The 22,829-nt window shown below is 35.6% G+C and overlaps 1 pseudogene; it reads right to left on the bottom strand.

Moving 5' to 3' along the window:
- Positions 1-6,719: 6,719 nt before the first annotated feature.
- Positions 6,720-7,437, bottom strand: LOC112670843 (V-type proton ATPase subunit E 1-like; annotated as a pseudogene).
- Positions 7,438-22,829: the final 15,392 nt, after the last annotated feature.

Below are 22,829 nucleotides of genomic sequence, written 5' to 3'. Positions count from 1 at the left end.
ACAAGCAAATATGGCCTCTAGGAATTATACTTATATATATACACACATACACGAATATATATAGATTTCGTGTGATAATCAATTTCATGTGCCAACTTAACTAAATCATGCAATGCCCACATGTGTGATTAGGCATTATTTCTGGGCATGATTGTGAGAGCACTTCTGAAGAGATTAATATTTGAAGTGGAAGACTAAATGGAGTACATTGCCTTTCCCAATGTGATAGGCACCATTAAATATGTTTAGGGTCTGAATAGAATAAACAGGTGGAGGAAGGGAGGATTAACTATTTCTTCATAACAACTTGAACTGAGATATCAATCTCCTCTTCCCCTTTGGTTCTCAGACCTTGAGACTTAGATCATTAGCTCTCTGACCTTTAAACTATACCACTAGCCTTCCTGGGCCTCTAGCTTGCAGACAGCAGATTATGGGACTTCTCAGACTCCATAACTGCATGAGCCAGTATCTTATAATGAATCTCTTTATGATATCTTATAATAAACCAATATCTTAGAACATATATATACATATATATATGGATATATGGATATATGGATATATAGGTAGATATACACATAAATTCTCTCTACATCTATCTTATCTATCTATTGGTCTATCTATCTTGTTGGTTCTGCTTCTTTGAAGAGCCCTGATTAATACATTTAATGTGTCCCTGAAATTTTTTAAAAAATGCATGATAGGTAGTAAAGTGGATTATATAAGTGAAAAGAGAATTATTGAATTGTTTTCTTCTAGTCGTTGTTAGAACAATAAAATTTCATGGGGTTCTTTCTCCCTTCTTTAAGTTTACTCTTGTAAAAAGAGAAATTTAGAGGGAATATGATGAGTTCAAAACTTAACATAAAAACTATAAAAAGCACCCAAGTAAATAAAAGCAAATGTATTGTGCCCATGTGGAGGGAATATAAGAGTAAAGAGGGGAACTTTAATATCAGTGAAAATACATCATAAAATAAAAATATAAAAGATGAAAATAGCTTATTTGCTAAAAAAAGAGAACAATAATTCAAGAAGATAGAATAATTACAGATACAAATGCAACTAGCATTACAGCCATGAGCTATTTAAACATACTAATGAAAATAAATATACAAATAACTATTAATTGGAGATTTTACACGCATCTGAGAACCTGCAGGTCAAGGGGGAAAAAAGCAAAAAAACTAGAAATAAGCAAAGAAATAAGTAATATGTAATAAACAACGAACTGGAAAGCAAATGCCATGAGAAACAAGAAATATATGTTGTAAATTATATATGATACATGTTGTATATACACCATATATGTTTCACATATATAGAGATATTATCCAACTTCCAGACTTCTTTAAAAGAAACAGTAATCAAGACAATGTGGCAGTGGCCAAAGAATAGGCAAATAGGTCAATGGAAATAGACAAGAAATACACCTATACAAATATAGTCAACTGATCTTTGATGATGGAGCAGAAGCAATTCAATGGAAATAGGATAGTTGAATCCTTCCTCAATGGATAAAGGATAGTTGCCATGGACGGAATTGTGGGCCCCCTTAATCACACATTGAAGCCCTAACACTTCTCATCATGTTAGTATTTATGATAGTGCCTTTAAGAAAATGATTAAGATTAAATGAGATGCGTGGGTGGCTCATTATGTTAAACATCCAACTCTTGATTTTGTCCCAGGTCATGATCTCAGGGTTATTAGATCATGTCCCACGATGGGTTCTACACTGTGCATGAAGCCTGCTTGAGAGTCTCTCTCTCTCTCTCTCTCTCTCTCTCTCTCTCTCTCATTCTCTCTTTCTCTCCCTCCCTCCTCCTTCCCTGTATGCCTTCTCTCTCTCTAAAAAACAATTTTTAAGTTAAAAATTAAAATTATAAAACATTTTAAAAAGTAAAAAAAAAGATTAAGAAAAAGATCAAATGAGATCATAAAGGTAGAGCTCTGATTCTATGGGATTAGTGTCCTTATAAGAAGAAACACTGGAAAGTTTGCTCTCTCTCTCTCTGCATGTGTATACAGAAGAAGTCACGTGAGTATACAATAATAGATTAGCCACTGAAAAGCCAGGGGGAGAGATCTCACCAGAAACTCACCACTCTGACTCCCTGACTTGGACTTCCAGTCTCCAGAACTATAAGGAAAAAACAAAACAAAAACAGGCTCCGTGGTTTAGTGCTTGCCTTTGGCCCAGGGCTGGTCCTGGAGTCCCAGGATCGAGTCCCATGTCGGGCTCCCTGCATGGAGCCTGCTTCTCCCTCTGCCTGTGTCTCTCTCTCTCTCTCTGTGTCTCTCATGAGTAAATAAATAAAATCTTTAAAAAACGAAAACAAAACAACTAAAAATCTGTTGCTTAAATTTAATCTATTAATAAAATGAAATCTGTTTAAACTGAAAAGTAAAAATCTGTTATTTAGACCACCCAGTCTAGGGTATTTTATTATAGCAGCTTGAGGTAACTAAAACAATAGTCTTTTCAACTACTGGTGCTGAAACAACTGGATAATTATATGCAAAATCAATCAGTCAATCAATCAATCTAGACACAGACCTTACACATTCAACTAAAATTAACTCAAAATGAACCGTGGACCTAATGCAAACTGTAAAACTATAAAACTCCTTAGAAGATAACACAAGAGAAAACTTATGTTCACATAAGTTTTATTATGTGAACTTAAGTTTTTTGATGATGACTTTTTAGATACAAGAGCATAAGCACAATTCATGAAAGAAAACAAAATAATAAGTTGGATGTTAGTAGATCAAAAACTCCTGCTCTGTGAAAAACATAGTTAAGAGAACTGCAAGACAAGCCATATACTAGGAGAACAATCAGTGCAAAATGCATATATGATAGAAGGATGAGTATCCAAAATATACAAAGAACTCTTAAAACTCAGCAATAAGAAAACAAAAAATCCAACTTAAAAGTAGGCAAAAAATTCAGAACAGTTCTATCAGCAAAGAACATATACTGAAGGTAAATAAGTGTATTTTAAAATCTTCAACATCTTGTGTCATTAGGGAATTGCAAATTAAAACAAGATACCTCAGGGATCCCTGGGTGGCTCAGCGGTTTAGGGCCGCCTTCAGCCCAGGGCCTGATCCTGGAGTCCTGGGACCGAGTCCTATGTCGGGCTCCCTGCATGGAGCCTGCTTCTCCCTCTGCCTGTGTCTCTGCCTCTCTCTGTGTCTCTCATGAATAAATAAATAAAATGTTTAAAAAAATAAAATGAGATACCTCTATACACCTATTAGAAAAGCTAAAATCCAAAACAATGATGATAATAAATGCTGCTGAGGATATGAAACAATGGAAACTCATGGAAACTCTCACTCATTGCTGGTGGAAGTGCAAAATGTTACAGTTACTTTGGAAGGCAGTTTGGTGGCTTCTCATAAAACTAAATATGTACTCTTACCATATGAAAAAACAATTACATTTCTTGGTATGTATCCAGACTGGTTGAAAATGTGTCCATGCATTCACACAAATGTATATAGCAGCTTTAATTACAATTGTCAAAATTTAGAAGCAACCCAGATGTTCTTCAATAGGTGAATATATAAATAAACTGTGGTACATCCAGACAATGGAATATTATTCAGCACTAAAAAGAAATGAGCTATCAAGCCACAGAAAGTCATGGAGGAATTTTAAAGGCACATTACTAAGTGAAAGTAGCCAGTCTGAAAAGGTTAAATACTGTATAATTCTAACTATATGACATTCTGAAAAAAGTAAAATGATGAAGACAGTAAAAAATAATCACTGGTTGCCAGTAAGTCCCAGAAATAAAATAAAAAGTCCAAACCAATAAAGAGTATAACAGCAATAAATACTGATCAAATAGAAAGCAAAGAGAAAACACACACACAAAGAAGAGAATTTTATGAGACAGAATAAAAAGCCAACAACAAATCTAAATATATCAGTAAGCATAAGGAGCATGGTAGATTACATTAGTGTTCAAAAATATTTGCTTTCCCTTTGTTGCACTGATATCAAGCTTGGCCAGATGAGTTGTTGAGTAACACAGATGATTGACTTGTCAAAACAAACTCAAATGGGTCAGACATCATACTCAACATCAGGTTCCACTAATAATTTCAAGGATATAGATAATTAAGAGACTCAGATAAAGTGAAGAAACTTCTAAGTCGTGCTGAGCAGCCCCTGGGTTCTTTCTTTCCCAAGGTGGATGTTCACTCTTGGCCAAGAATAGACACAATCTCTAAGTGAGGTATGTGGGTTACTACCTTGGATATCAGGGTATCCTGATGTTTATGAAACATCTCCAATTTCCCACCAGCTAGTGTGACATTTTCCAGCGAGCCATACCCCATAAATCCATAGATTTTTTTTTTAATTATAAGCCATCTTTAGCCAGGAGCACCCCATTAAGAATCTTCCCTAGATAAAGACTTCTTCCTAGCGAATATCATTAGCTTATTAACCCAGAGATTCAGGTATAATGTTATCAAGGAGATGTGAGCCAAGTATCTCCTTGGTAGCAGAGTGATTAGATCACAGGCTAGATTTTTAAACACCTTCTTCTGTATTTATAATGCTATTCTTTTGGGGAGGATTATATTTCCCAAGGTCTGTTCACCTGCATTGCTTTGGTCAATAAAATGTGAGTAATTGTGTAGTGTGTCACTTCTGAACAAAGTTTTAAGAACCGGCCTATGGTTTGCCATTCATCTCTTTCACTCTACCAAGAGAACAGCAGTATCCTGGATAAAGGTTACACTGTTGTCCTTGGTTCTAAGTGGAAAAGACGTGATAGACAGTAGAATGAGCAGGAATTAAACTCTCTGCTTGAAGTCACTGACCAGCTTGTTTGTCATTGCATCTGATCAGAGAGAATGAGCCAGAGCGAAATGTTAGCATGCTAGACCCTAAACAGAAAGACTGAGACAAAGTCCTGTGGCCATAGAACTCCAAGAATATTTTTTTAATTATTTTATCTTATTCAACACTATTTTTTTCTGAATTATGCTATAATACATTTAGGTTATATACAGAATATCAGTAACTTATTGTACTGATAAGATCACAACAATTAATAGTCTAAACTAGGAATACCTTTTGGTCAAGTAGTGCTGATAGTTAAGCCATTGTTACTTTCAAAGAGTCTCAATATTTAAGCTCTTGTACCTGAATGTATAAAAATCTACTCATTGTATATACAAGAAATCTTTATGATGTAAGGTATGCATGAAGAGTTAGTAGAAATAACTTGGTATATAATAAAACTATTACAGTAAAATAAAAGGAAGACTCCTGATTTTTAATTTTTTTTTCTCAGCTCTGAGAAATATGGGTAATAAGTATGTACAACTGTTTTTGTTTTTTGTTTTTTTTTCCCATAATGAACCTCTTTGGGTTTCTAGGGAAATGCTCTTGTGTATCTGTTTGGGTTGTAAGAAGATCTTTATAATTTTTTCAATGAAACCTGGAATCTACACAATCACTCATATAAAAGGAATAGGCTGTGACATGTGTACATATTACAGATATAATGTGGCCATTCATTAAATCCTACTTTACCTCCGAAGGCAAGTTTATATTAACATCCAGAGTACACAACTATGTATGGGAAATGATTTCAAAATGGAAGGAAAGTTTTTCCTCTTACGATTGTTTGACTTAATTCTAGTGACAAAAACATCAAATTAAGATTGGCTAAAAATAAATGCTTACTTTTCTCATGCATAAATGCAGGCAGAAAGTTATTGGTATGTGTACTCTACAATTACTGGTATGAGAGGTGTAGTCTTTTTCACACCTTTTTCTTTTCATGTAAACCTTTTGTTTTTAAGCACATTCATGGAATAGATTTTAAATCATATTTACAGATGAGGAACACTTCTAGGTCCAAACAGGTTAACAGTGAAGCTACTACTGCTGGAAGGAATGCATACCTCTCATGCATTTCAAGTTTAAGGGGCCGAAACTTATGTCAGAGAACACCATATACATCACCCTCTAGATTGGAGAGCTGAAACCAGGGAAGGAGAAGAGACTTGGTGAAGTTCACGTATCAAGTATCACTTGCTACTTTTACCATCATGCTACATAAGCAAATGGAAGTTCTTTTTTTTTTTTAATTTTTTTTTAAATTTTTATTTATTTATGATAGTCACAGAGAGAGAGAGAAAGAGGCAGAGACACAGGCAGAGGGAGAAGCAGGCTCCATGCACCAGAGCCTGATGTGGGATTCGATCCTGGGTCTCCAGGATCGCGCCCTGGGCCAAAGGCAGGCGCCAAACCGCTGCGCCACCCAGGGATCCCCAAATGGAAGTTCTGCTACTTTTCGATGAGTTGGAAGGAGGTTTCCTCATCATATAAGTGAAACTTCCTTTCATTGTTTTTTTTTTAAAGATTTTATTTGTTTATTCATGAAAAACACACACACACACACACACAGAGAGAGAGAGAGAGAGAGAGAGAGAGGCAGAGACATAGGCAGAGAGAGAAGCAGGCTCCATGCAGGGAGCCCGACGTAGGACTTGATCCCGGGATTCCAGGATCATGCTCTGAGCGGAAGGCAGGTGCTCAACCACTGCACCACCCAGGGATCCCATCTTCCTCTCATTGTTAACAATTAGGCCACAGGCATTAGCTATAGAAGGGTATCCACTGATAAATACAGAGTATTAGGGAAGTGAAAAGGAAGTCACGCAGACATCTCATCTCTTCAAATACCAGAAACTTCCACATCAGAGCAGTAGAGCAGTGGATCAACACCTTTCTCCACCTTCCGTCCAAAGAAGGCTCCCTGTACTTCTGGCAATATCTGCTGGGTTTGAGACCTGGCTGGCTTTCTAGAGTATGGAAACTTTTATTCTATGGTCCCCATTATAAATCTCAACTCCACCACTACCTCCTAAGGCAAGTAGTCTTCTTGATCAGTTTGGACATCAACATCTTTTTGGTGGCAATTTTGTACGTAGGAATCACTTTTGGCACTGTAGCCTTTACCAGAAGGAAATCCTATGTCCTGAAAGGTACAATCACCTGGGACTCCAACAGTTGGTACAAACCCTGAAGGACCAGTTCATCCAGCAGCACTTGGTACCTGGTTGTATCTTTTATCACTTTGCAGAGCTTCTGTTTCACCATTTAGTAGGTTTGTAATCAGGTCACCTCTCACTCTGAGGATTTTGGGCTTTGCCTGATTCATCAAATTGGACAGCCGAATTTTCTTTTGCTATTCAAGTTGCTTTTCTTTCTTCTCATAGTATTTCATAATCTTCAGTCTTTGGGTTTGCCCAAGATGGCCTTTCTCAATGTTGAACTCTTCCTCTGCTTTCATATCTATTTCATTGGCTTTCTTGTTGACTTCTTGTTAAAAAAAAAAAAAAAGCCATCATACACTTAATCTGCTTTTGCACATCAGCGTCACTGAGGGTCATAGTGAAGGTGATGCTAGGCCGGTGGACAACTGGCTCTGGCTCAGGTTTGAAAGGGGTGGTTGGGGGCATCTGGGTGGCTCAGTTGGTTAAATGGCTGCCATTGGCTCAGGTCATGATCCCAGAGTCCTGGGATCGAGCCCCACATCGGGCTTTCTGATGGATGGGCAGCCTGCTTCTCCCTCTCCAATGCTTGTGCTCTCCTGCTTTCTTCCTCTCTCCTCTCTCTCTCTCAAATAAATAAAAGTTTTAAAAAAAAAAGCAAGCAAGAAAGAAAGAGGTGGTGGAAGGAAGAGAAAAAGAAAATCCAGTGCAGATTTTGGCTTCCTTGCTTAATAACTTCAGCTTCTGGTTCTTCTCAGACAATTTTTGAATCATGGTTTCCATCTCATGGTCCCAGAGAGCTGCTCCAGCTCAAACCATCACATTTGCTTCCAGCCAGAAGGAAGGAGAAAAAATACAGGAAAAGGACATTTTTCCTCCCTTTAAGTACATTTTCTGGAAGTTAAATGCACCTTTTCTTCCACATGGATTCCACTGCTCAGAGCAGTCAAAATAGCAAATCTAGCTGCACAGGAGGCCTGGAAATACAAGTTCTTCATTGCATAATCATACACAGGAATCACTGGGAAGATCAGTTGTTGAAGGAACAGGAAAGACTATGAAGGGAGGAAAAAATATCTGCCTTAGGAGCTTATTTGACTATGAGAATATTTTTTAAAGATTTTATTTATTCATGAGAGACAGAGAGAGAGAAAGAGAGAGAGAGAGAGAGAGAGGCAGAGACGCAGGCAGAGGGAGAAGCAGGCTCCATGCAGGGAGCCCGACATAGGACTCGGTCCCAGGACTCCAGGATCAGGCCCTGGGCTGAAGGTGGTGCTAAACCGCTGAGCCACCCGGGCTGCCCTGACTATGAGACTTGGGATCATTTTCTTGTCTGGATAACTCACCAAAAAAATTCATTAAAAATATTTTGAACATTGAAAAGAGACTTGCAATATCTGATAAAAGTAGTACTAAAATTCCTTTGTATATTCCCAAACTGGATGGTACTGCTGAATAGGTAAACTACATTTCCCCTTACTTTGCTGACATTTCCTAATACCCTGATGCATACAGAATAAAGATTTTGAAGATCACTATAGATGGCTTTTTGAATGAAAGGGTAAGTTTTTTTCTGGAATTCTAAGCATCTAAAAGCATTAAAGAAGAAAGTTAATATCTTTTTCTTATTCAACAACATACACATGTGATTTTTAATACTGTATAATAACAAAAAAGGCAAGAATAGCCCATTTTGAATAGATTATTTTTTTCTTAATCTAAGCATATTAAATAAAATATCTCTCTTATTATCGATTGGTCAAAAATAATTATGTTCTTCTCATTTAGGTACATTTTTTTCAGATAGTTAATTTTATAGCTTGGATAAATTTGTTTTTATTTATATAAAATTGATTTCATTTTTTATTTTAATTTTAAATGTAGTAATAGTGTTTTTTATTTTTTATAAATTACCTTCTTTTTAGGAAATTAATTTCATGATCCATTTTCAGTAGTGACACATATTTCCTTTTAAAATAAATTCATATAAGTACATAGAGCAATTTTACAGAAATATATTAAGCAAAGGTGGTTGTTGGATATGGCAAAAATGTGAATGTGGTAAATAAATGACTGACAGACAACATGTACTTATTATACCCTTTAAACAATCTTTGATATGTAATATTTAGACCAGTGAAGCTTTTGGTGATTATTGATATGCAGTAAGTTTGATTTTTTTTTTTTTAGTTTGAGATATTTTTGAAGCACACTTTCTAAATGTTCTATATTAAAGGCAGAAACACGCATTAATAGCCAATGAACTGTGAAGAAATTTATACAGAAAAATAGAGTACCTAATAATCAACAGAAGATTATCCACCTAAAGCAGAGCTTATACAGAAAGTACCAGAGCACTAGTACTAATAACCAATAATGACTCATGAATTATAATTAAATATCCATTTACTATCTAACTTCTAGTAAAATAACTTCTTTGATTCACTAGAAAATATACTGCTTGCAAGAGGCATGCTCCTGGTTTTAAGTGTACTTTTGATGGTTTAAGTCCTGTATTGACCATCATTTCACAACCAATTGGCAATGAATGTATATTACTAACATTTCTGTGTCTGTTGGTAAAATCAATAGTAATCAAGAAAATTTCTGCTTTACTTACCATATACTCAATAAAATATTTTAATGGTTATTAATATTCATAAAAATTCACAACTTAATGATATGTCAGTACAACACACATACATATTCCCCACATTAGCCTACATTTCTCAAAGTATTTTTGTTTTGCTTTTTTACTCGTACACTTTAGTATATTACAGTTCTGGTGAAAAAGTGATAAAGGGATCCACAAAATGTTAGGAATAACTAAAATACTGTCATTACTACAAAACAAGAGTAACTCCTGGTGTCTATGAAAACATCTTCAATTGCTTAATTCTTAAGCTTGCTTGTCTTACATCGGTCAGAGTTTCAATTAAAATCTCTATTTTACTAACCAAATTCTTGCCTATGTTAATGGAGCAGAGTACTCACATAGTCCAATAAAGACATTTTCAAGTGTCTGGCTTCACAGTGTGCTTTGTCTCACTTTTCAGCTCATCAGATATTGTCATAACAGAATATATATTCAATGACAGCATTAGTAAGCCTCACATACTTATCAAAAGTGGGGCACACTCTGAAAACTTGGCAGGACACCAAAGAGCCATGGAAAACTTTGAGAACCACAGGCTCAAAAAACAAAACAAAACAAAGCAAAACCAAAAAAAAACCCCGACACAATTTGCTTCAGTTGTGAATGGTCTATTATCTCATCTGTGTTCTTTTGACTAAATATGTATTAGTATTCTACATACATGTTTATTTTCTAATATAAATGTATTTTCATTGTTCTTAGATTTTTAAACTTGAATACCTCTATCTTCGTTTTTAAGAAGCAAACCTGTTACTATGTTTATAGATATTTTAACATTTTATAAAATGTGTAGCATACCCAGCTTGATATTCATATCTGTACAGACAGTGGGTCTTGATTACATACTGTGGATGCTGCCATTTCAATATTTTCTTGAGGGCTTCTAGATCCTATTACCTGCCTCTCTAGTCCTAAGGTGCTTTTGTTTTATTTTGTTTTGCTTTTTCTGAAAATATGGAAAACTATGCCATCCAAGTGTACAACAGGCCAGAAGTCCTAGGGGATTAATATCCCTTGGAAATAACCCTTAACTAGAGATTGATAGGAATTGTGTGTATAAATGTCTCAGTGCCCTTTCTCTTTTGTTGAGACCATTTTGAGGCCCAGAGACTTCCTGTAGGAATGAATTCCAGCTACTCATCTGGATGGATAGCTGGCCTAGTCACACTCCCAATACCGGCTGCCATCTTTTCCCTGGTCCCTCTCCTGGCCACTTGGGCTTGTAATATTTATTCAGACATTTCCTCCTGAGTTTGAGGAAACAAATTAAGGCAATTATGATAGATATATCTCTGAATTGTCTTTTTTGCAACTGTCCTTTTGTCTTCTCTTCTTTTGTCTTAATACCTTAAAATCACTTGCATAAACTTTTATAGTAATCACTTTTTAAAAAGATTTATTTATTTATTTTAGGGTGTGTAGGGGGAGGGTCAGAGGGAGAGAGACAGGGAATTCCAAGTAAACTCCCTGCCTAGGACAAAGCCCAAGACGGGGCTCAATCCCATGACCCCAAGATCATGACACCAGCAGAAACCAGGAGCCAGTGCTAACCGAGTGAGCCACCCAGGTGCCCCAGTAGTAACCACTTTTTTGATCATTCTGGTTTGACTCACACTGCCACCAGTTTTCTTCCTAAAACACAGGGTTGGACTTGACTCAACATGCTCATAAGCTTTCATTGCCTGTTCCATATGGCCTAATAGGTCAAATCTTCCAAAATCTTACTTTTAATCCTACCTTTATTTTATCATCCAGCTTTACTCCTGCCAGACTAGAGAAATGGCCACCTCCAAAGCAAGTTCTCATACTCTCTCAACCTTCAGTGCTTTTGTTCATCCTGCTTTCTCTGCCTAGAGTGGTGTTGTTCAACATGGTAGACATTAAATCTAAATTAATAAAAATTAAATAAGTTTAAAAATTTGGGTCAAACATTTCAAGTTTTCAATAATGTAGCTACCATAATAGACAGTACAGATATGAAATATCTCTATCCTCACAGAAAGTTCTATTAGACAGAGCTGGTCTGGAGCATTCTTCTATACCTAGTTTTTGAAATACTATTTTTTTTTCTTTTAAGTTTAATCTTAAAGCTAACTTTCTGGGGCACCTGGGTGGCTCAGTCAGCTAAGCGTCCAACTCTTGATTTCTGCTCAAGTCACGATCTCATGGTCATCATGTCAAGCTCTGTGTCAGGCTCCATGCTCAGCAGGAGTCTGCTTGAGATTCTCTCTCTCTCTCTCTCTCTCTCTCTCTCCCCCTAAGCTCCCCGCCCCCTGGCTCACATACTCTCTCTAATACACAAATCTTTTTGAAAAGTTAACTTTCTGTGAAAATTCTCCCAATGTAGAATTAATTTTGTCATGGGTCTCTATTTATTCACTAGTTAAATTTTAGTTCATTCAATCACACGACAAATACTGTGTATTTTATTTATGAATATCAGTGCACATAAATCATTTATGTTAGGTAGATTCCTTAAAGACAAGATTAGTGCACTTTCATTTGTGTATTTTAAGGTGCTTTACTTAACAACAAATATTCATTTAATTCTTAGAAACTAGTTTAACTGATTTAAACCCCTCTGATATTATTCCTATAATCTTCTTTTGAACCACTTCTTTCCTAATGCCATATTTTTGCTGTCATTACTTAGAGTCTACAGTCTTTATTAGATTTTGGAAGCCTATCAAAACTGTTTCAACTCTCAATTGTATTATACAGTCTAAATTAACAATGCCATTTCTATATTACATATAAATTTGATACACGGTTTATTTTATTTCTCAGAGTACTAATATTTTCATTTTTACTCTGACATCCAAAAACACTGATGAGAGCTTCCAGTTCCTTTTTATAATTATAAGATTCTAGAGAATAGAAACCACGTCCATGTCATTTAGTGTGCCTATCTCCTTGCATAGAATTTTGCTTAATGTCTGCTTTATTTTGATGCTTGTTGTCACTTCCAGAGCCAATTTGTAGAGATAATTCATGCACACAAGTAGAGTAGGAGTGCTTTAAAATGTTCTTCAACATAGGAACTGGGTCCTTGCTGTATTCCATTTATTTAAACATTAATAGATGCTTTGAATACAGTTTGCTAAAAATAACCCTAGAGACATCCAACAAAGCTTTCTTCCTAAATTTGATTCACACTCTTTACATGTTGCTGTTTAACCTCTTGTATACCCAGATAGTATTATCATCTTTCTTAGTCCTTATGATCTTCTCCGTGTATGACATAAGAAAGGTTCAAACCAAGGTGATTTTATTTTTATAGGGATAGAATAGACTCTCTAAATGATCACTAAATTCTTGTCAAAATCCTAGCAAATTGCAGCAGAATCTAAGCTGAAAGAATCCCAAGAGAATCTTCTAAAAAGCATCTATTTATTAATAAATTTTAATGCATTTTTGCTTTGAAGTATCAAACGATAGATCCATTGTCTTTGGAAAACATGCCTAAAACTAGAGTCAAATCTATCATGAACTCTCTTTTCAAAAGTGCTTATGGAATTACATCATACCGAAGAGCATACTTAATTTTCTCAATTAGGATAAATAAAATATGAAAATAAATGATCACTGAATACTGACTCTTATCTAAAACCTGTCTCAAATTTAAAGCAAAAGTAGGTTAAAATTAAAGTTCAAGAAATAATGTCTAATAATTAGTTATCTAACCTAAAAAAACCATATGATTCCATACATTTTGTTATTCATGTCCAGTAACTTTAGATTTTTTACTTTTAAAATAGAAAATGTAATCTTGCTTTCTTTAAGCCTTAATTAAGGATAGAATATTCAAAAATGTCTAACACCTGCTTTATAATAAGTAGAGTATTATTTCAAATGCCAGATGGACCAATTAAGATATTCTTTTAGATGATGCAAAACCTTGTGATGTAGGTAGTTTTTTTCAAATCCAAATTTAAATATGCACTATAGGAATGTGATATTATTTAAGTATATGTTAATGGAATACTTTCATTTTTTTACCCTGGGGAGAGCACAAAGCACTGTCATTTTTTGTCTTTTTTTTTTTCTTCTCCAACATTCCCTCTTCATTCTCCTCTTCCAGTTCTACCATTTTAGCATCCACGCTTTTGTTTTTCTCTGACTACTGCTGTTAGAAGTAGCTCATATATTACAGAGAATTAAGCTTTCCAGAACAAAGGGAGAATTACAGGCTTTTAACCTGCAAGTACATGGAAATTAAAATCGGTAAAAGAAAAAAGGTATAGAGAAATATAGACTGAATTTGTATAAAAAATACTTTACAAAGACTATATCCTCAGCTGGCTCCTAAATTTACACAAGTCATTTTGACAGAGTTTATTCCATTCACACAGTAGGAACCCCGCTGGCAGCTTCTACTCAAATTGACCATCCAGCACACATTTCTAACACTCTCAAGTCACAAGTTTCATGAAGAGTTCACTACAATTTTTGTTTATAGTTCCTAACTTTAAACTGTAAATAGCTAATTTTGCATAAACTGACTGGGTTCTCTAACTGGTCAGATAATAGTTTCATAATTTCATTCCCATCAGGAAAAGATAGTGGTTTTTATCTTTTGTTGTCTTTCAACTGCTTTGTTTAGATTGAGTTGGTAGCATTTAATACCTTGCTTTTAATTTTCCTATTTCACATCATTCTTCCCCAATAATCTCCAAGGTCCTCTGGAGCCAAGGCCACACTAGACTTTTTGAGGTCCCTTAAACAGACATTTGTTTGTATGACATTAAAATTTTATCCATTTCTCTCTATATACAACACAACCTAAGTTCATAACCTGATGGCTATAAAAATGTTTGAAGGCCCATAAGAATGTAACTCATCTTAAAAGCACTATGTTTGCTATAAAATACTTTAAAGACTGGAGAATTTATGGGGGATCCTGGGTGGCTTAGTTGGTTAAACATCCAACTTTTGATTTTGGCTCAGGTCATGGTCTCTGGGTCCTGGGATCAAGCCCCACGTTGGGCTCTGTGGTTCTGCAGCTCAATGATTGATGCTTGATGATTCTCTCCTTTTCTCTCTGCCTCTTCTCTCTCTCTCTTTCTCTCACTCAAATAAATAAATAAATAAATAAATAAATAAATAAATCTTATTAAAAATAAAGATTGGAGAATTTAGAAGACTACAGTTGAACAATTATCCATCTGTAGCTTTTGCGACATTAGGAAAACAACGGTTGAATTTTACATCTAATAGTGCAGTCCTGCAGCCAGAGAGGATGCTTCCTGACATTCCCCAGGTCACAGAAGCCACTATTCTTCCAATGACTTGGGAGTAAAGGAGATCAATTTTTAACTTAGATCTTCATCAGGAAGTTAGCTTTCTCCACAAAAGACTCAAGACAGGTTGAAGAATGCAGAATGCTGATCATAACACAGAACTCTTGAGATGAGAAAAAATGAGAACTCTATATTTTCCTAAATATAGAAAAGAAATCATCCTAGAGTAGTACTGAACCAAGCAAAGGCCAGCCAGAATTTTGCTCCTAAATGGAAGTAAGAAAGTACTCTATACTAAAGCCTGATAAAGCTTTAGAACTCAGAATGAACAAGTACATTAAAAAAAAAAAAAAAAAAGGAATTGTCTGCAAAATCTGTTAGGCCGTGTGTATGTGTATGTCTGTGTGAGAGAATGAAAACCAGAATATTACACTGTATGCATCCCCACAGAAGCAGAGGAGAAATATGAACCAGATTATAATGAAGACTAGTTCTTTAAAACATTTCAAGAGTCCATTAGTCTGGAGGCATTAAAAATTCATACATTTCTCTCACTACATATCATTTAGGAGCCATTTATATATATTATATGTATAAAATATATACTACATTATTTCATAATACATTACATATTAAATATATCATAACAATACATATTATATATATATATAAATTTCATTCTTTTTATCAAAATTTTGTTTTGTTTTTGACTTACAAGCCTCAATTAAGGAAGCTCTCCAAGTATTTTTACAGAAAAAAAATTTTTTTAAGGAATTTATTTATTTATGAGGGAGAGGGAGAGAGACAAAGGCAGAGACACAGGCAGAGGGAGCAGCAGGCTCCATGCAGGGATCCCGATGTGGGACTCGATCCCGGGTCTCCAGGATCACGCCCTGAGCCAAAGGCAGGCGCTAAACTGCTGAGCCACCCAGGTATCCCAAGAGAAAATTTTCTGTACTGGGTAGATCTTCTCTAAGTAATGTTGCAGTCACAAAGTGGACAAAACTGGATTCAGCACTCATCTGAGAATCTTATGTAATAGAACATATTTATTGAAGCTATGTTATATGCTGTGCCATGGAGTGGGAAGCCTTAAAAATATGTAGCAACTTATTTCTGTGTCAGTGACACACCTAGAAGAAGGAAATTCAAAGCATATTATCTTTACTCATGTGTGACTTGACAGGGTTCACTCCAGCAGATCCACTCAAGCCCCTGAAAAGTTTTGTTAAAACATAACCTGTTAAGCAAATAAGGCTCAATTTTCCACGGCAGGGAATGTACTTATATATTTCAATGTTGTATATATTGGGCTACGTGATATGTGAGGTTCCTTCTAATTCTAAATTTTTGTAGTATACACACAGTATAGGTATGTATATGTACATAGGAATTTCAAAATTACTCTGGAGACAGAAGTTCAAATGATAATGGTTATTCTCACTCAGAAATCTTCAAAGACGCCACTCTCTAAAGAGCTGTGCTGCCAAGGTCAATTAAGAATCATCGGTTTCACATTTAAGTCAGTTTTCTTTATAGCTAGAATCAATGCATTAAAAAAATCCCTTATTTACTTCCAAACACACATGGAGGAATTCAGGAAATTTTCCTCTTGCTAGATATAAAACACAACCCTGCTTTCTGCTGTGGAATTATTTTCCATAAGATTAGGGTTTATATTGATGGAAATTCAAGAAAAATTTTTTTCTGTGTTCTTGCATTAACTTCAAGGGCCATTCAGTGAATCGTTTTTCTTTCAAATGCATCAACTCTACTGTCTAATGGCTTATGGTTTCCATTTTTTATGCATTTTAGAGCATCTATTCATTAGCAGGGATATAATGAGCATCAACTGTATATAAGGCTCTATTCTAATGAGCATTAGAGCTATATAAGGTGCTTTCCTCAAAGAGCTTAAAACTAATTTATGAGGTTAAATCGTATTTTAGGGCAGCCTTGGTGGCGCAGCGGTTTAGCGCCGCCTGCAGCCCGGGGTGTGATCCTGGAGACCAGGGATCGAGTCCCATGTCAGGCTCCCTGCATGGACCCTGCTTTTTTCCCTCTCCCTCTGCCTGTGTCTCTGCCTCTCTCTCTCTCTCTCTCTGTCATGAATAAATAAATAAAATCTTAAAAAATAAATATTTTAATCATAAATAATGTAATAAGTGCAATGTATTACCAATGCATTATACACATATGTATAATCATACACAAAATCATACAGAAAATATTTTCAGCATGATTAGACACCAATGCAATAATACTATGTCAGGTTATGCATATTTCCCCATGAAATAAGATGTTTAGAGAAAGCTTAACAACAATATAGAAGTTAGACTGTGCCTTAAAAGTGAATAAACTTTAGGGTACCTGGGTGGCTCAGTAGGTTAAGTATCTAAAGCTTGGTTTTGGCTCCGGTCACAATCTCATGGGTCCTGAGGTAGAGCCTCACTTCAGCCCCACTGCCAGTGGGGAGTCTGATTGAAGAGTCTCTCCTTCTGCCCTTCCCCCACTTGCACATGCTGCTTCTCTCTCTCAAGTAAATAGGTAAATCTTTAAAAAAAGTAAATAAACTTCAAACGCATTCAGAACTTCAGCAGATTTGGAAAACAGCATAAGAAATGGGTTAAAATATAGTGTGTCCAAGACATTTTGAAGTGACAAGAATATACTCTGCATGCCAGGAAAAAGGAAAGAATTGAAGGATCCACTTGAAAGGTAGGTTAACCTCATTCTGGAGAACTTTGTGCTCCCAGCTAAGAAATTTTTGACTGCATTATTTCATATGAAATGAGAAATCATAGCAATTTGTTTTTCCAAAAGAAACTATGGTGGAAAAAAATTTATGATCAGTTACACAAGAACTAGCATTAGGGAGAGGGAATCTAGAGATAAAAAAAAAAAAAAAGAAAAAACTAGCTCAGGACTATTTCAAGCTGTACCAGAAGTGATTAGAGTCTGCCTGCGTGTCATCTCTATGTGGAAGAAACAGAAAGGAAAGAAGAAATGCTTTCAATGGATGTATCTTAAAGAATTGGCTGATCTTGGTAAAGGATTTGGAATGGGGGGGGAAACAGAATAATTCAGGTTTTAATCCTGGGTGATTGAAAAGTGTTTGTGTCATTAATTGAGAAAAGAATATTTGTTTTGAGAGGCAAGGAAATTTGCATCACAAAAGCTGTCTTTAGGGTCATAATGGATTATCCAAAGGGACGTGATTATGAAAAAAAGAAGATGAAGATACAGAACTGGAGATCAGAACCATGAATATACATGGATAATGATGCTTGAATAAAAAGAAAGAGATCATATGTGATGATTAATATTGTACATTCCACAGAGGGGTGAAAGGCAAAGCAGATCTGGGGCAAACAAGAAAAGATGGAGGCAGTGAAGATCACCTCTGTTTAAACAACTACACAACGAAGAGAAGAAATGATAATACAAGGAAGCAGAGATAAGTTTTATTTTTAAAAAATGCACTATATTCAGCCAAGTTGTTATGCATGACTTAACACAAACAAAAATCTCATATATGCAAGGTCTTAGAATATCTCCTACACAGATACTCTGCTGCATATATCACTTGAATTTCAAAACAGGTGGAGATTACCTGAAACCCAAGATAAGAATAGTGAAATACTAGGAAAAATAATTTATAAATATTGAAAGCCTTTGAACATAAAAAGACATATATAACAAATTATGCGTGTATATATATCTAAATATATGTGTATATGTATATTTACAAACATTTTTATGTATGTTCTGTGTTAATACCACCAGAGTTTCTGAGTCATGGGAAACAAACAAAAACAAACAACAAAAACAACAACAACAACAAAAATAGAACTACATCTAGCACCAAATGAATCTGAAGAATAAAAGTAATGTGATATCAGAATTTTTATAAGATGCTCCTGAGAAAAATATTCCTGAGATAAAGAGTTATGACTCTTTGGACTTAAAAGCTCTTTTAAAAAAGAAGATTTTATTTATTTACTTGAGAGATAGAGAAGAGAGCGAAAGCACAAGTGTGCGGGGAGGGAGAGGGAGAAACAGACTCCTTGCTGAGCTGGGAGCCTGATGTGGGGCACATCCCAGGACCCTGGGGTCATAACCTGAGCCGAAGGCAGACGAAGGCGCTTCACCAACTGAGCCACCCAGGTGCCTCTTTTGACAGGGTTAGTCCAAGACTTCCTGGGTTAACCTGCCTCCCTTTATAGGAAGCTCTCTCTACAGAGAAATGTATGGTTGTCAGGACCTTAGTTGAGGAGCCAATTCCTTTGCGATAATGTCATTTTTTTTTAGAAAAATATTTTATTTATTAATGAGAGAGAGAGAGAGAGAGAGGCAGAGACACAGGCAGAGGGAGAAGCAGGCTCCATGCAGGGAGCCTGACGTGGGACTCGATCCCGGGTCTCCAGGATCACGCCCTGGCCTGAAGGCAGGACTAAACTGCTGAGCCACTGGGCTGCCCCGATAATGTCATTTTATATCAAAGGAAAAGAATGAAGGCAAAAACAAGCAATTTGAGAGTTTGGTCTACAGTTTACACAACTTTGGTATTTGCCAAAGCCCTAAAAACAGTAGGATCTCAGTTAATAACTTCTCAATTGAACTAAAGGACTGGGCCCTGAGCTAGTCACATGGTAGCATCATTGTTTTTACAAATGCATCACAAAATTAGCCCTTTCTTTTCTACAATTAATTAAAACTTTAAAATTCTCTTTGTATGGATTTATTAGGAGAGGTGGCAACACCAAAGGGAATATTTATTTTGAGAATTTAATGACAAGAAATTAATTTCCACTGACATTCTGATTTAAAATTCAAGGACATCTGAACAGTAGGTTTGTGAAAAGGTGTTAAAGGCCTTCTGGCTGTTTCTTTCATCAACTTTCTTTTTTTTTCCCTCCCTTTCACCATCTTACCTTATTATTTAGCAGGCATGCCATAGCATGACCAGGAGTTTGAAAAATAAATGATTGCAGCTGTCAGTGCCTCCTGTCTGAATTCTTGACTTTCTGTATGAATATGTGGGCTATGTTGTGTTTTCTAGTAGCGGCAAAGCCATTGCAAAAGGAGGCTCGGTGGTTCTTTCATGTAAATTAATTTCTACAGATGTAACTTTCACACTTAGCCTGGGGCTCTTCCTTGTGACTTCTGCATTTATTTAACACACAGCATCTTGAAATTAAAATGTATTTTTATGGAGTTTCACTTTTATTGGAGACAGTTCGAAATTATTATGTGATCTGCATTTTAAAAACAACTAATAAACATGTCTTTCTTAAATAATTGCTCTGTGACTATTTCACCACTCGGGCATTCTTTATCTGTGCAGGCTGCTTCCAGCCCAGCCCTTCTGCTCACTCTCACCCTCATAGCACTTCATTCACTTTGCTGTTATATTTCTTTTCATTAACCTAAAGGAAAATTTTACACAAGCACATGACCTAGACCAAATTAAAAAATGTTACTTCTTGAATTGCTTGGAAATTCACACTTTTCAAAACTGCAATGATCACCCAGGATACTTTAATCTAGCAAATCAAACAGACTGTAGATTTTATGTATATTTTTATATACATGTTTTTTATTCAAATCAAACATTCTGACTTTTGTCTAGTTAATCTCAAGATTTTGTCAATTCTAGTTACCTTTAAAGACATACTCTAGTTTTACTAAATATAGAAATTGTCATAGCCATTTGTCCTATTTATTTTCTTTATATAATCTTGAAGTCTTCCTAAGAACATGAAGCATACTTTTATTAGTGATAATAGAAACTGTAGAAATGGTTATTTTAAAGATAGTGGTTTTATTCATTTATGTAAACAAGTATTTTTTGGCAGCAGGCATGTGATCAAAACAACGATAACAGTAAAAATATGGATTTGTATAGGTGTACGTGTTTTAAAAAATTATATTCACCTTTGACAGTTTGTTTCAGGCAAGAAGTATAACTTGAGATCTAAAAGTCAGGTAGACAAAATCTATAAAGACCTTACCAACTCAACAACCAAAGAACAAATAATCCAGTCAAGAAATGGGAAGAAGACATGAACAAATATTCCTCTAAAAGAGACATACAAACAAATGGCCAACAGACACATAAAATACTTCACATAACTTGGCATCAGGGAAATATGTCAAAATCACAATGAGATATCATCTCACACCAGTCAGAATGGCTAAAATTAACAAGTTAGGAAACAACAAATGTTGGTAAGGATGTGGAGAAAGGGCAATGCTCTTACATTGCTGGTGGGAATGCAAACTGGTGCAGCCACTCTGGAAAGTATGCAGGTTCCTCAAAAAACTAAAAATAGAGCCACCCCCCAACCCAGCAATTGCACTACTAGGTATTTACCCCAAAGATACAGATGTAGTGATCCAAAGGGGCACATGCACCCCAATGTTCACAGCAGCAATGTCCACAATAGCCAAACTCTGGAAAAGCCCAGATATCCATTGACAGAAGAATGGATAAAGAATGGATAAACGGATGTGGTGTGTGTGTGTGTGTGTGTGTGTGTGTACACACAATGGAGCAATACTTAAGCATCCAAAAACAAAACAAAACAAAACATGTTGCCATTTGCAACAATATGGATGGAACTAGAGGGTGTTATGCTAAGTGCAATTAGTGAATCAGAGAAAGACAATTATATAATTTCACTCACATGTGAAATTTAAGAAATAAAACAGGAGCATAGAGGAAGGCAGAGAAAAATAAAAAGAGACAAAATCAGAGAGGGAGACAAACCATAATAGACTCTTAACCATAGGAAACAAACTGAAGGTTGCTAGATGGGAGAGGTCTGGGGGTCTGGGTAAGTGGTGATGGGCATTAAGAAGGGCACTTGATGTAATGAGCACTGGGTATTATATACAGTTACAGTGATGAGTCACTGAATCTACCTCTAGAACTAATAATACACTATATGTTAATTAATTAAATATAAATAAAAATAAATAAAGTCAGGTGGAGTAGGGTTTGAATCCTGAGGTTGCCATTTAGTTGTGTGACACATAGGGCAAGTTCCCCAATAGCTCTAACCTCATATGTATACATAAGTAAAGTGGGAACTGTAACATTACCCACCTAAAAAGTTTGTGGGGAAGATTAAATGAGAAAGTACCCAGTAAGTGCCCAGGTAGCACCTCGCAGAGTTACATATTTACTAAAGATAGAAGATATAAAGAGTTAAGGGTTACTGCCTATACTGATTTGTCAGGTAGTGTATCCAAATCCGTGTAAGCCTACACTAGATGTGCTTGTCTAATGATTCTGTATTGAAATATTGTGTCCATTTATAGCTCTTTGTAGAAATTGATTACCGGTAAATAAATATGAGATCAGATTTCTAGAAAATTCAACTCTGGGGAAAAATTGTTCAAAACAGTAACAAGTTACAGCAACTGGTGTTATGGTTCTTATTAACATTTAACACTTGTGTAGGTATAATTGATATTTCATTATTGCTTTAAATGGAAAGTCCCTTAATTACCAATAAGCTCAAGAGTCTCTGCTTATATTTGTTGACCATTTGGATGTGTTTTCCTATTTAGTGCCTATTTACGTCCTTTATGCCCAATTGGGCTGCTCGCTTCCCCTCACATTGTTCGCTTAGCAATTTGTACAAGCTCTTTGTACTACACAGATAATAATCCTCTCTTTGTCCTTTGTGTTGCGAGCTATTTCCCCAAAATCTATTGTTAGCCTATGGACTTATTAATGATTTCTTTGGCTACAAAAGTTCCTAGCTGTGTGACCTATAACTTAATATTCCCATCTGTAAAGCAGAGATGATAATAACAACTATCTAATATAGTTGTTAAGAAATTCAGTCACACTGGGAACGTGCTTGGACTACTGCTTGACACAA

This window comes from Canis lupus, chromosome 14 (genome assembly GCF_003254725.2).
Source record: "Canis lupus dingo isolate Sandy chromosome 14, ASM325472v2, whole genome shotgun sequence".
NCBI lineage: Eukaryota > Metazoa > Chordata > Mammalia > Carnivora > Canidae > Canis > Canis lupus.
The sequence above is the reverse complement of the archived record's forward strand: the minus strand, read 5'-3'. Positions and strand labels throughout refer to the sequence as shown.